This window comes from Babylonia areolata, chromosome 9 (genome assembly GCF_041734735.1).
Source record: "Babylonia areolata isolate BAREFJ2019XMU chromosome 9, ASM4173473v1, whole genome shotgun sequence".
Lineage (NCBI taxonomy): Eukaryota > Metazoa > Mollusca > Gastropoda > Neogastropoda > Buccinidae > Babylonia > Babylonia areolata.
The window spans coordinates 7,892,310-7,907,309 of record NC_134884.1 but is presented as its reverse complement, the minus strand read 5'-3'; the positions used below and the strand labels follow the sequence as shown (position 1 = coordinate 7,907,309).

General features: G+C 46.0%; 2 long non-coding RNA genes across 2 annotated transcripts in view; both read left to right on the top strand.

Moving 5' to 3' along the window:
* The first annotated feature begins 10,361 nt into the window (after positions 1–10,361).
* LOC143285711 (uncharacterized) overlaps positions 10,362–15,000 on the top strand; it is a 12,402-nt gene continuing 7,763 nt past the window's right edge. Inside the window, exons 1-2 of the long non-coding RNA XR_013055720.1 lie at positions 10,362–10,488; positions 12,071–12,256. This is a non-coding gene — a long non-coding RNA (uncharacterized LOC143285711). The remainder of the gene's footprint in view (positions 10,489–12,070; positions 12,257–15,000) is intronic.
* LOC143285710 (uncharacterized) overlaps positions 14,029–15,000 on the top strand; it is a 1,292-nt gene continuing 320 nt past the window's right edge. Inside the window, exon 1 of the long non-coding RNA XR_013055718.1 lies at positions 14,029–14,122. This is a non-coding gene — a long non-coding RNA (uncharacterized LOC143285710). The remainder of the gene's footprint in view (positions 14,123–15,000) is intronic.

The following is a 15,000-nucleotide window of genomic DNA, read 5'->3' as shown; positions in this document are numbered from 1 at the left end:
AAACTAACGCCCCCCTGATGTGTTTTTTCACCCCAGAGTCATTTGTGGCTTGTTAAAATCGACCTCGCACCCTCCTCGCCCTCTCCTTCCTACTGTCCTTCTTGTAGGAAATTATCCCCTTTTTTTACTGGTTTAATTAAAAGCTATTGAAAAAAGAAGGGAGGTCGTTCATAATCACACACACACACACACACACACACACACACACGCGCACACACACACACACACACACACACACACACACACATATATATACATGTCGTTCGTCCGTCGGGATCGACGAGGACCATCTTGTCATCCTGGGGGTGGGTGGGTTGGGCTCTGTGGGTGCGCAGATGACTGGTCAGGCCAATCCGCGCCTGGAAGGTTCTGACGCAGTGTGGACAGGAGGTGGTGGCGGCTGTCAGGGACTTGCTGGCACTGCTTTTCCTGGCCTGTGTGTGTTGCTCTGCTGCAGCGATTCTGTTGGCCTCACAGGATTTGGCGCCTTTGTGGACAGCTGAACGCCACTTTGGTCTGTCCATTGCATTCAGCTCCCATGTGTCATGGCTGATGTTGAAGGCCTTCAGAGAAGCTTTCAGAGTGTCTTTGAAGCGCTTCTTTTGGCCTCCATGGGAGTGCTTGCCATGTTGGAGTTCGCCGTACAGCAGTTTCTTGGGTAGCCGGTGGTCTGGCATGCGAACTACATGGTCTGCCCAGCACAGCTGGGCCTGCATCAAGATGGTGTAGATGCTGGGCAACTTTGCACGAGTGAGCACCTCTGTGTCTGGGATCTTCTCTTGCCACTTTATGCTGAGAAGTTTTCTGAGGCTGGTGGTGTGGAAGTGGTTCAGCTTTTTGGCGTGGCGTTTGTAGACCATCCATGATTCACATCCATAGAGCAGTGTAGTGAGAACTATGGCGTTGTATACTGTGAGCTTCGTCTCCAGGGTGATGCCTTTCCTGTTCCAAACGTTCTTATGGAGTCTGCCGAAGGCAGTGCTGGCTTTGGCGAGTCTGGCATTCATCTCGTTGTCGATGACAACATACATACATATACACACAAACACACACATACACACACACACATATATACATACACACATATACACACAAATAAACACACACACACACACACATATGCACACACATACATACATACACACACGCACACGCACACACACACACACATACACCCCCCCCCACACACACACACACACAAACACACACAAACACACACACGTACACACACACACACACACACACACACAAATACACGTACACACAAACACACACACACACACACACACACACACACACATTCACACACACACACATTCACACACACACACATAGACAGAGACACAGACACAGACAAAGACACAGCGACAGAGACAGACACAGAAACAGCGACACAAAGACATGGGGACAGGGAAAGGATCAGACACAATTAAACGCTTTACCCTCCTCCCCCTAACACTTCCCCCCTCCCCCCCTCCCCACGTACCCCCAACACCATCTCTGCCTAATTAAATCCAGGTTGCCTCAGGCGGGGGACTCAATTCGTGTACAGGTGAAACCGATTCGTTCGTTGCAGTCACGTGCATTCTACCTGTCGCTGCGAGACACTGGTGCGACAGCCTCAAACCTAACACCCCCCTGGTGTGTTTTTTCATGCCGGGGTCATTTGTGGCTCGTAAAAATCTTCTTCTTCTTCTCCTTCTTCTTGGTGTTATTGCTATTGTTGTTGTTAGCTTTATTACAACTAGCAGCATCAGCAGCAGTAGTAGTAGTAGTAGTATGCTTCTTCTTCCTCTTCCTATTATTATTATTATTATTATTGGGTTTTCTAAAATTATTATTCATTATATCTGTAATAACATTTCAACAATAATAATTATTATTAGTACCATTTTCATCCTCATCCTCCTCATCATCATTCTTCCATTCACGGATGCCGGACAGAGGCCAACGTTCCACTCTGAAGACCCTATGCCGCGCGTACGTCCGGGGAACTAGTTACTAATCATAGAGACTGGGTTGGACAAGCACTCACTTCACAAGCCAGAAAGGGAGCCGGCGAAGGTTGGACAGGAAAGAGACGCTTATTAGCGGTAGTCATGACAACGCACGGGGAACCCTTTGAAAGGCAGGATGGGAGTTGTAGGGGATGTCGTCTGTATGAGCCTGCTGACAAAGAGAAAGAAAGCAAAATTGTACGGTTCCATTGTACGCCAATGGCGTCAAATAGCAACGCATGCATCGTTAGTTTTGCACAGGCGTGATTCGTTTTGGTTTGATAGCTCGCTAGACGGCTGAAAATCAAAACGTTAGTTGAAATGACAAGAAAACCACCACCACCACCACCACCAACAGCAGCAGCAGCAACAACAATACAAAAAAAAACACCATCTGCAATATTGTTATCGCTGGAAATATACACCAACTGAAACGATTTGCTGACTGCGCCAAGCCACTCAACCCCCCACCCCCTCTCTCTCCCTCTGTGTGTGTGTCTCTCTCTCTCCGTCTCTCTCTCTCTCTCACTCCCTCTCTCTCTCTGTCTCTCTCCGTCTCTCTGTCTCTCTCCCTCTGTCTCTCTCTTTCCCCCTCTCTCTCCGTCTCTCACTCTCTCTCCCTCTCTCTGTCTCTCTCCGTCTCCCTCTTTTTTCTCTCTCTCGCTCTTTCTGTCTCTCTCTTTCTCTCTCTCTGTCTCTCTCCGTCTCTCTCTCTCTGTCTCCCTCTGTCTATCTCCAACTCTCTCTCTCCCTCTCTCGCTCTGTCTCTCTGTCTCAACCCCCCCCCTCTCTCTCTCTCTCTCTCTCTTCTCTTTCTCGGTAAGTGAGCTGCTGTTGATTGAGCGAGTCAGACACGAATTCAGAGCTCCGCGGTCGATTAACCGTCTAAATTCATTGTAATAACAATGTAGTTGGCCCCACCAACTTTTGTAGCAGATCTCGTAATGTCTCATGCGCAGGGCTGGATTCCCGCATTCAGTGCAGAGATTTTCTTTGGATTTTTAAACAAAAATTAGACTTTATGTCCCAGCGAGTCATATTCTTCTTTTCTTTTTCTTCTTCTTCTCCTTCTTTGTTCGTGGGCTGCACCTCCTTATGTCACTCGTATGCACACGAGTGGGCTTGTTCGTGCATGACCGTTTTTGCCCCCACTACGTAGGCAGCCATATTCCGTTTCCGGGGGTGTGCATTCTGGGTAAGTTCTTGTTTCCATAACCCACCGAACGCTGACATGGATTACCAGGGTCTTTAACGTGCGTATTTGTTCTTCTGCTTGGGTAAGATCCAAGTTGGCAATTGTTCGTGTGCTCAGGGTTAGCTATCGCGTCACTGTTGTCATAGTAAGATTGGTGCTCTCCGAGGTTTTAGAATCTTAAAAATGTATTTTGTTCATTTTTATTTTATTTTATTTTATCTATCTATTCTTTTATCTGTTTATTTGTTGTTGTTGTTTTGTTTGTTTGTTTGTTTTTTTGTTGTTCTTTCTTTGCAGTGACCTTTCAGTATTAGTAGTAGTGTTAGAATCATCATCATACGTAGTTTTTGTTTTTGTTTTTTCTCAAGGCCTGACTAAGCGCGTTGGGTTACGCTGCTGGTCAGGCATATGCTAGGCAGATGTGGTGTAGCGTATATGGATTTGACCGAATGCGGTGACGCCTCTTTGAGCTACTGATACTGATACTGATACTGGTACTGGTAGCGGTATCAGAAACGAAACAAAACCAAATGAGCTACGAAGCTTCTGAATAGTCCACTTCCTTGTATCTCTTATACCCCACAATGTCCAGGGCACGGAATAGGAAATGCAGGCGGGGCCCAGTCCTCTCCTTCCGCCCGTTTTAACCTCCCCCTCACCCCTACCGAAGACAGGTGACCCATTCACACCTGGGCGGAGTGAGGAAATTCGGAGTAGAGTACCTTTCCCCAACGACACAACACCATGCCGAATCTGGGCCTCGAACCCTGATCACTGGTGAACAACTGGATCACAGAGCCAATGCTTAACCCCGTATGCCACGGCGCCTCCTGTTGTAAGAAAACTTGTTTATTGATTGATTTATTTACTTATTTATTTATTCATTTATTTATGAATTATTATTACACCATCATCATCATCATCATCTGTTGTTCTTGTGAGTGAACCAAACTTCGATTGCTTTTCAGGCGCCTATGGCGAAGGCGCGGCGAAGGCTTCAGACTCTCAGCTGGGAAGTTTCCACCTCACAGCATCTTGGTGACGGCTAACCACCTCCATCACCGCCACTGCCACCACCACCACCACCGCTACCATCACCCCCACCATCACCATCATTACCAGCACACCACCACCATCAACATCATGGCCACCGTCGTCACCACCTCCATCACCACCACTGCCGCTGCCGCAACCACTGCTATCACTACCACCATCATCACCACCACCATCATCACCGTCATTGCCACCCAAAACCACCACCATCGTCATCATCACCACCACCATCACCATTACCATCATTACCACCAACATCACAACCACCACCACCATCACCATCACAACCACCACCATTGTTACCACCAACATCACCATCACCATTATCATCATCATTACCATCATTACCGACAACATCACAACCACCATCATCATCATCATCATCTTCTTCACCGTCATTACCACCACCATCACCACCACCACCACCATCATCATCATCATCATCATTACCGCCACCATCACCACCACCATCGTCATCATCATCATTACCACCACCATCAACACCACCATCATCATCACCATCAGTACCACCAACATCATCACCACCACCATCATCATCATCATCATCATCATTACCACCATCACCACCACCATCATCATTATCACCATAATTACCACCAACATCACCACCACCACCATCATCACCATCACAATCATTACCACCACCATCACCACCACCACCATCATCATCATCATTACCACCACCATCATGATCATCATCATCACCATCATTACCACCAACATCACCACCATCATCATCATCATCACCATCATTACCACCACCAACATCACCACCACCACCATCATCATCATCACCATCATTACCACCACCAACATCACCACCACCATCATCATCATCACCATCATTACCACCACCAACATCACCACCACCACCACCATCATCATCACCATCATTACCACCACCAACATCACCACCACCACCATCACCATCCTTACCACCACCAACATCACCACCACCACCATCACCATCATTACCACCATCATGACAACCACCAACATCACCACCATCATCATCATCATCATCACCATCATAACCACCACCATCACCACCACCATCATCATCACAACCACCACCATCATTACCACCACTATCACCACCACCACCATCATCATCATCACCATCATTATCACCAACATCACCGCCACCAGCATCATCATCATCACCACCATCATGACAACCACCAACATAATCACCACCACCATCACAACCACCACCATCATTACCACCACCATCACCATCATCATCATCATCACCACCATCATTACCACCACCATCACCAAAACCACCACCACCATCATCATCATTATCATCATCACCACCACCACCATCATTACCACCACCATCACCACCAACCACCACCATCATCATCACCACCACCATCATTATTACCACCAACATCATCATCATCACCATCATTACCACCATCACCATCACCACCACCATCATCATTACCACCACCATCATCACCACCACCATCATCATTACCACCACCATCATCACCACCACCATCATCATTACAAACACTATCATCACCACCACCATTGTCATCATCATCACCATCATTACCACCACCATCATCATCACCACCATTATCATCATCATCATCACTCTCTCTCTCTCTCTCTCTCTCTCTCTCTCTGCGTGACTCTGTCTGTCTGTCTCCTTCCCTTTCTGTGACCTTTTTTCTAGATCCAGCCTTTCATATATATATATATATATATATATATATCTTCCCATTCTGTCTTCCTTTCTTTCTCTTTCTCTCTTGTCGTCTCTGTAAGCCCTTTCTGATACCCCCCAGGCCCCCCCCCCCCCTGTTTCCTCTCTCCCCCCCTCTCTCTCTCTCCCCCCCCCCTTCTTCAACCCTCCCACCACCCACCTCACTCCCTCAGGCTCTTTCTTTTGTTGTTTGTTTTGTTTTGTCGCTGGCTGGAGTGTCCATCCTCTTTGTCAAAGACACACCCACGAACACGACACACACACGCACGCGCGAGCTCTCTCTCTTTCTCTCTGTCTGTCTGTCTCTGTCTCTCTCCCTCTCTCTGTCTCTGTCTCTCTCTCTCTCTCTCTCTCTCTCTTTCACACACACTCTCTCTGTCTTTTTGTCTTCTCTCTCTCTCTCACTCTCTGTCTCTCTCTGTCTCTCTCTCACACATACACACTTACGCACACACTCTCTCTTTATCTCTGTCTGTGCCTCTCTCTGTCTGTCTGTCTGTGTGTGTTTCTCTCTCTCTCTCTCTCTCTCTCTCTCTCTCTCTCTCTCACGCACACACACACACACACACACACTTACGCACACTCTCTCTCTTTCTCTGTCTGTGCCTCTCTCTGCCTCTCTCTGTCTGTCGATGTCTTTGTCTGTCTGTCTGTCTGTCTGTCTGTCTGTCTCTCTCTCTCTCTCTCTCTCTCACACACACACACACTTACGCACACGCTCTCTCTTTCTCTTTCTCTGTCTGTGCCTCTCTCTGTCTCTCTTTGTCTCTGTCTGTCTGTCTGTCTGTCTCTCTCTATCTCTCTCTTTCAGACACACACACGCACACACTCTCTCTTTCTCTTTCTCTCTCTGTGCCTCTCTCTCTCTGTCTATCTGTCTGTCTGTCTCTTTCCTGCCAGGTATCTTTCACGCTCTCCTTCCCTCCGCCCCCCCCCCCCCCATCACTCCTCCTCACTCCCGCCCCCCCCCCACCCACCCATTCCTGTCAGCCCATTAGGCTGTGTGACCCTGACCTGTATCCTATCGACCTGTCAGACTTGGTGAAGCCCTGCCTGCAGACTTCCAGCCTTCCGCCCACATGTTTTCCAAACACTGGCTCTGCCAGATTGTCCTTTTGGCGCTATCCTGTCCCTATCTGTCAGGTCAGGGGCATAGCCCTTGCTACTGGTACCATGTAAGTGTGGAGTGATGGCCTGGAGGTAACGCGTCCGCCTAGGAAGCGAGAGAGAATCTGAGCGCGCTGGTTCGAATCACGGCTCAGCGATATTTTCTCCCCCTCCACTAGACCTTGAGTGGTGGTCTGGACGCTAGTCATTCGGATGAGACGATAAACCGAGGTCCCGTGTGCAGCATGCACTTAGCGCACGTAAAAGAACCCACGGCAACGAAAAGGTTGTTCCTGGCAAAATTCTGTAGAAAAATCCACTTCGATAGGAAAAACAAATGAAACTGCACGCAGGAAAAAATACAAAAAAATGGGTGGCGCTGTAGTATAGCGACGCGCTCTCCCTGGGGAGAGCAGCCCGAATTTCACACAGAGAAATCTGTTGTGATAAAAAGTAATACAGATACAGATACAGACAGATACAGATGTAACCAAGTACTACCTGCCGCATGTGAAGTCTGCCCAACGATGGGCCAGGCGGAGGAGGAAACCTTTTCCCAACGGCTGTGAAGGCGGAAGAGGATGACGAAAAGGCAGAGGGAGCTCTTATCCTTGGTTTGAAGTCCTCCTAGGAGACGGAACTCCGAAGAAAAAAACCTGCACCTGCCGAGGCCGTCCTACACGTGGCAGTATCTGCACCTGTGGGACTGTGAGCGTCGGTAGGAGAGAGAGTGGGGAAGGGACTGCACGACTCCTCTTCACTAAAAAAAAAAAAGTCACCTGTGCTGGTCAGGCAACCAGACTCTTCCTGGGAAACTGATTCCCTTGACCGCTCTCGCTGGAGGATGCTGTGCTCTAGTGGCATAAAGACGTTTGAAAACAAGAGAACGGTGGCCATTAAGGAAAAGCGTGAGTGAAGGAAGCAGGGCTCAACTTCTGGAGACGTTTTCCCTTTCAACACTTGTGGGAAGTGCTGCGCATCGAGAATCGGCCTCTTCTCCCATATGAGGACATACACCGACGGATAAGCCTGCCTGCCTACTCGTCCGTCGGTCCGACGGGAGACTCCATTATTGTCTCTATCTGTCGAGTTGTTGTTTTTTTTTCGAAGAAACCGAGGCCAGTGTGTGAGTGTGGGCGCGGGCGCGGGCGTGTTTTTCGAGTTGTCTCGTTCGTCATGTATCAGATGGATTCCCCCGTCTCCTCGACGAAGGCGGCAGTACGTCGCAGGTCCTCCAGTCCTCCGTACAGGTTCCAGGCAGCTGGGATTGGGTCAGGCCAAGTTTTCTCTCGGAGCGCTTGGTGGAGCGGGCAGGACTGCAGCAGATGTTCTGTTGTCTGGCTGCCTGTTCTGCAGGGCGGAGTTTCGTGTATAGGTGGTGTTTCAGGCGGTTGTGGCCTGTCTTGAGCCTGAAAATGGCTACCTGCTCTCGACGAGTCAGCAGGTAGTACGGGTCTGCTCTGTTGTGGCATGGATGCTGCTGCTTCCACTTGTTCTGCAGCTTGGTCTTAATGATGGTCCTGGATTCAGAGTAGCTGGTAGACTTGTCCGTGTGCTCTTTCGTAGTGCCTTCCTTTGCCAGGGAGTCAGCAGTCTCGTTTTTCGAGTTGGGATGCAAGGAACGCGCGTGTGGAAGAGGGTGGACGGATTGTCGGGGTGGGTGGCAGAGAGGGCGGGGGACATGGGGGGGGGGGGGGGGGGGGGGATTGGTCGAAGTTGTTTGGGAAGAATCGGAATCGGGGGTGGAGATGGTGGTGATTTTGAATGTGTCAATGAGTGAGTGGAGACATGTGTTAAAACATTTGTTGTTTCGTTATCTCGCTCTCTCTCTCTCTCTCTCTCTCTCTCTCTCTTTGTGTGTGTGTGTGTGTGTGTGTGTGTGTGTGTGTGTGTGTGTGTGTGTGTGTTTTAAATGCGTGTGGTTTACTGTGTCTTAAACGGTTAAGAACCTGAAAAGGTTCTCTCTCTCTCTCTCTCTCTCTCTCTCTCTCTCTCTCTCTCTGTGTGTGTGTGTGTGTGTGTGTGTGTGTGTGTGTGTGTGTGTGTGTGCTTGTGTGTGTATGTGTGCGAGTGTGTGTGCGTGTGTGTATGCATGTGTGTGTATGCATATCATTGTATGAGTGTGTGTGTATGCATGCGTGTGTATGTGTGTGTGTGTGTGTGTGTGTGTGTGTGTGTGTGTGTGTGTGTGTGTGAGTGAGTGCACGTGCACTCCTGACATTATGAACATTCCTTTACGCAGAGATCAGCATCAGAGTTGCCAAAGCCAGTGCTGCCTTTGAGAGAGACTCTTGAAGGAGCGTATGGGAGCGGAGAGGACTCAGCCTTACCACCAAGCTGAACTTCTACCGAGCAGTGCTAACCCCCACCACCTTTCCGCCTCTACCACCACAGTCACCATCACCACCATCATCGCACACACACACACACACACACACACACACACACACACACACACACACACACACACACACACACACACACACACACACACACACATACACGCACACACACATGATATAGCAAGATTCATTAATTTAAAAAACGGAGATACACACACGCACACACACACACACATACCACGCCACTGCCATGAAAGCAGTTAAGTGTGTTAAGTCCTGGTGTCATGGAAGCCTGTACAGAACAAATGCCGTGTCTTTGAAATGAAAATGATGCACCTCCCTCTCTCTGTCTCTCACACACACACACACACACACACACACACACACACACACACACACACACACACACAGATTTCTGACTCTCTGTGTGTCTGTCTGTGTGTCTGTCTGTCTGTCTGTCTCTCTCTGTCAGAGCATTTGTATGCATTTCTGACATTATCTCTCTCTCTGTGACATTTCTGGCTCTCTCTCTGTGTCTCTCTGTGTCTCTCTGTCACTGTCTCTCTGTCTCTCTCCATGTCTCTGTCTCTGTCTGTCTGTCTGTCTCTCTATCTCTGTCTCTCTCTCTCACACACATTTCTTACATTATCTCTCTCTCTCTCTCATATTTCTGACATTCTCTCTCTCTCATTTCTGACATTCTCTCTCTCTCTCTCTCTCTCTCTCTCTCTCACACACACACACACACACACACACACACACACACACACACACACACACACACACATTTCTGACATTATCTCTCTCACTCTCTAGGCTCACTGCCACCTCCTGCCCCTTCTGTCTCTCCATGTTCCCTCTCCCCCCCCCCCCCCCCCCTCCATCTCGCTTCCACCGTATTATGTGTGATGTTCCTGTTTTGTGTGGAGTTCGGATTGCACGTGCAAACTGCAAACTGCTGAGCCCAGTGAGTTTTGGGGAGGTGACAACGTGCATGTGTGAGGAGCTTATAGCAGTGTGGGAACAGCTTCAGAAGTGACTGGACACATCTCTGTAAGTTCTCTGATTTTTTGTCTCTCTCTCTCTTTTTTATTATATATTTATCTATTTCTATTTTATTTTGTATTCACTATCTACGTGGAACAGGTATTTCAGGTACTCTTTCCTTGCAAAGTCCTATTTTAGCATCCTGAATTATTGCACCTATTTCACCGGCAATTTTTATGCATGTATGAAACTATCACCATTAGATGTTGTAACCCGTTTTCAGGTGGATTTCAACTCATTTTGTATGTTATTGGTAAAGTCCAGTTTTAGCATCCTAAATTATTGCACCTATTTTACCGTCAATGTTTCTGTATGTTATGAAACAATATTACCATCAGTAGATGTTGTAACCCATTTTCAGTGGATTGACTTATTTTGTACGTAATATTACTCAGTTCTGATGCAGACTCAGTCACTAACTTAACGTGCCACCATCTTGCTTTTCACGTTTTTCGTCCCACAAACCATAGAAATGTAACCAGTAGGTGCATTACTTTAGGATGCTAAAATAGGACATTACTTTCATCAATTCTCATTTCTCCTGATTTTTGTTCGCACTCCAGTGTTCGTTATTATTGCATGGTGTTGGTACAATTTATTTTGATAATGTTTACGAGAATTTCCATACATGAAAGTATGTGATAACTGAGGTTTTAATTCAATAGAGTGGTCGTGGAAATATACTTTGTCTAATATCTTTGGTTTTGTGGGTCAGTAAACTTTTTTTGTAAGAGTTTTGCAAAGCAGGCATTTGGGAAATATGCATCATATTCATTTCTCAAAGCTAACGTTAGTGATAAAGAAGCACCAGAATAGGAGCGGGAAGGTTTTCTGTGCAACCTGTAGCATGGAGCAAAAGTTCTGAAATAACCAGGGCGAGTTTATCCAGTTTAAAAACCTGAAACTGGTAACCTTCACATAATACCAAAATCACTGTCAAATCCAAATTAAGTCATAAGCCTCTGGATGCTCGTTGAAAATGTCAAGAATCCACGCGCACTCGCATGCACACGAACACACGCCGCGCGCATACGCACATACGCACACGTTAGTATAAAGTTCTCATGCACATAATCATTCTAATACTGAATGTATCATTGTTCTACACTATTTGTCCAAACTTTTTATTCAGTTCACAAGTACAATGCGGTAAGTAGTCATTTGCGTTATCAATATTTTCAAATACAAGATATGATGAATACATCAAAAGGGTGAACAGGGGGTAAGGTGCAAGTACATAGAGAAAAACTGAGTATTTGATATACGAGTGGGACTATAATTAGGTGATAGGTTGACATGTACTCAAAACCTGAAACTTCATTTGCATCTCATAACTTCCAGTGGAAGATACAATATCGGGCCTCAGTGATATACAGGGTTAAAATCATTTCACATTTTCTGCACATGATATATGGATTGTGTAATAAAGAGCTGGATCACTCATGCACGCGTGCACACATTTCTATACAGTTCTGATACTGGAATTTCTAACTGATGGCATAAGTCTCCCAGCGTATTCAAAAAATGTTAGCCCTCTCCCATTGGCATTCCCCTCCCATGTCCGCTTATCTGGTGTTTTCTATTGCAGCTGTCATCGTCACATTGAGGTCTGACACAGCGGTTGATCCAAGTTCTCTTCCCACGACCTTTCCAAGAACCTTTCCATCTGAGGAAAGTCACCTAAATCTGTGGACAATGCGCGTGCTGCTGCTGCTGGGGCTGATGGCTGGGGTGTGTGCAGCCATCTCGTTGGGAACACGTGACTCGGCTCATGGTAAGTTGTCTGTGTTGAAATCTGGGCGTTTCTCCATAGGGCTTTGTATGGTGGCCGGATAATTTCTTCTGGCCACATCAGGCATGGAAAAGGAAAGAAAATAAAAAGCGTGATTTTCAAATACGATCCGTGAATTTCTTGGGCTGTATATTGACGTGGTCAATAGGACAAATGTCCTGACCCATCCGAACGGGACATTTGTCCTTCACAGCGAGGTGGACGTTGAAACAAGTCATTTTCAGATCTGCAGTAATTAGCTATGATTAAAAAAAAACCAAATTATCACATTTCCAATGTTTATTTTGAATGCGTTAAAACAGAGCAGACAGCACTGTCTTAGAGACGGGTTTCAAAATTACCGTTTATTTTAGTAACCAGTTTATTCTTTCTACATTATTTTTGTTCATCCAACTCACGGTTTCATTTTCACAATGTGTGTTCAACACGTGCATCCGCATATATACAGGTCGGTGGCCTTACATTAGTTACTGAGTTCTGATGGATGTCTGATGCCAATGTGCATCCCTGGAATCTGATACTGGTTGCTAGCAGTGCATGGCTAACGGTGCACATGTTCACATTTCACACTGCAACAGTGTTTCAAAATGTTTTATCTTTGTTTTCACCGCGAGCATCAACTTGTAATTGGTGACTGCTGCATCAGAAATGGACAGAAGTATCTCAGTTGAAAAACGTGTATGAATTTCAACCTTTTTTGCTTTAGATAAACCATTGTTATGGCATGCCTCTTTCGAATATAAATGACATTATTAAAAAATTTCTGAAATAGAGCAGATTGTCCAATATTAAACAATTGGTTTTGGAAGATTGTCGTTAGTTCTGGTTATTTCTATTCTGGTGATACCCATATATTCAAAGACGAATACAGGCTACCTTCATGTCCAGCATCCCATTACGTTTCCTTTAACATTTTGAAATACTTATGGATCATATTGTATTGGTCTAATCTGATCTTTCTTGATTAAAGTGGCACTGAAATAGGATAATTCCCCAGTTTCCCCAAAGTCGTATTCAATGAACACGAGAACAAATGTTTAAAACACAAACACGAAAGTGTGCGTGCATGCAGTTTTTTTTCCTTTGAGACAAGTCGCGTAAATGCACACGTACTTGCGAACATAAAAGCGCGCACGCATACGCACACACATACACACACCAGGAAATCGAGAATAAAAACTAACATTAACCTCTGCTGGGGCATGGCATGAGTAGGTCTGGTGAGCACACTTGTGTCCACAGGCAGCTGTAGAGCATTACAAGTCTGACACATGAATTCCGTGATGAAATATAATAAAAAAAGCAACCCCCCCCCCTCACCTCCCCTCCCCCACCCCCACCCTCAATTATCAATGTATAAACAGCACACGCAAAGAAAGGGGGAAAAAAGCGAGAAAAATGGATATCTAAATGTTAACATGACGTCATGGTTTTAGAACACAAACCATTTCCCCCAATATCAACACCAAGAAATAAACGGCGTATTGAAAGGGAAAAAAAGCACAACTGATAATGTCAATGATGGTATGTACATTGCGCTGAATCTTGTGCAGAGACAAATCAAAGCTCCTTCACACCAGTCATTCCCACGCATGCATAACTAAAATCTTGAAAACAGGCTATCTTGGGAAGTGGTGGAATAAAGGTCAGACCTGAAGAAGAGAAAGCGGTTCATTCCAAATGCAAGGCCCTATATATATGTGTAAAAAAGTATGTCCCCGTGTTACCGTGTTTTTTCATGTTTTGTACAGATCCCCATGAGGTTGGAACATCTCATTTCCAGTGAACATCTCCGGAGGTTGCAGCTCATCTCGTACTTCCTGGATATCACTGCTTCAGGGCTGAAGAGTGAGTGTTGGTGGTGGAAGTGATGTCTGTGGGCGGGTGGTGTGTGTGTGTAGGTGTAGGTGGGATATGTAAAGGAATAGGTGTGTGTGTGTGTGTATTCTAAGGGCAAACAAATTATGACATACTGACACTTGCACTCATTTCGTCTATTTCTATTTATTTTAAATAGAAACTTCTGCCTAACATGGAAGTTACATTAATGCATTCATCTGCCAGCAGCAGCATTTTACCAAGTAATGGGACATAATCTGAATATACTATGGACATTTTAAATTAATCTCATCTAAAACAATTAAAATGACTTTAAGCTATTTTACACTAGGGTAAAGATCTTTATCTTCATTCACCCAATGCGTTGCCCCTTTGATGCATATTCATAATCAGCATGTATAATGTGGGAAAACATTTCTACAAAGATCCGAATGAATTTGTTTTGCGCTCGTGCACATAGTTTTGAACAGTCTTGTATAATAGACTTGAGTCACGGTGAATCAAGGCCGAGACGTTCGAACTGAGTGAGCACGTTTGATCCTATGGTCTAAATTTTATCAAAGAACCTGATTTGTCAGGAGTAATCATCACGTACGTGTATTACGCCAGAAGTGTGTTTGGCGACTTCATTACGATTTAGTCAGATGGTGGTGAAGACGGAACGTTTGTACATTGAATCATTTGTACATGGTCACCAAACATTCAAATGCCGATCGATGTGGGCCGCTTAAAATACAATTTAACAGCACACAACTTGTGGTCAAACTGAACAAAACAATGATTTGGATCTCTAAGTACTGGTAACCCTACTTCCCCCTCTCCCCCAACCCCGGCATTTTCGGTTTTATTGTTCAGCAGGTATTGCATGAGCCATGAAAGCTTTGCCT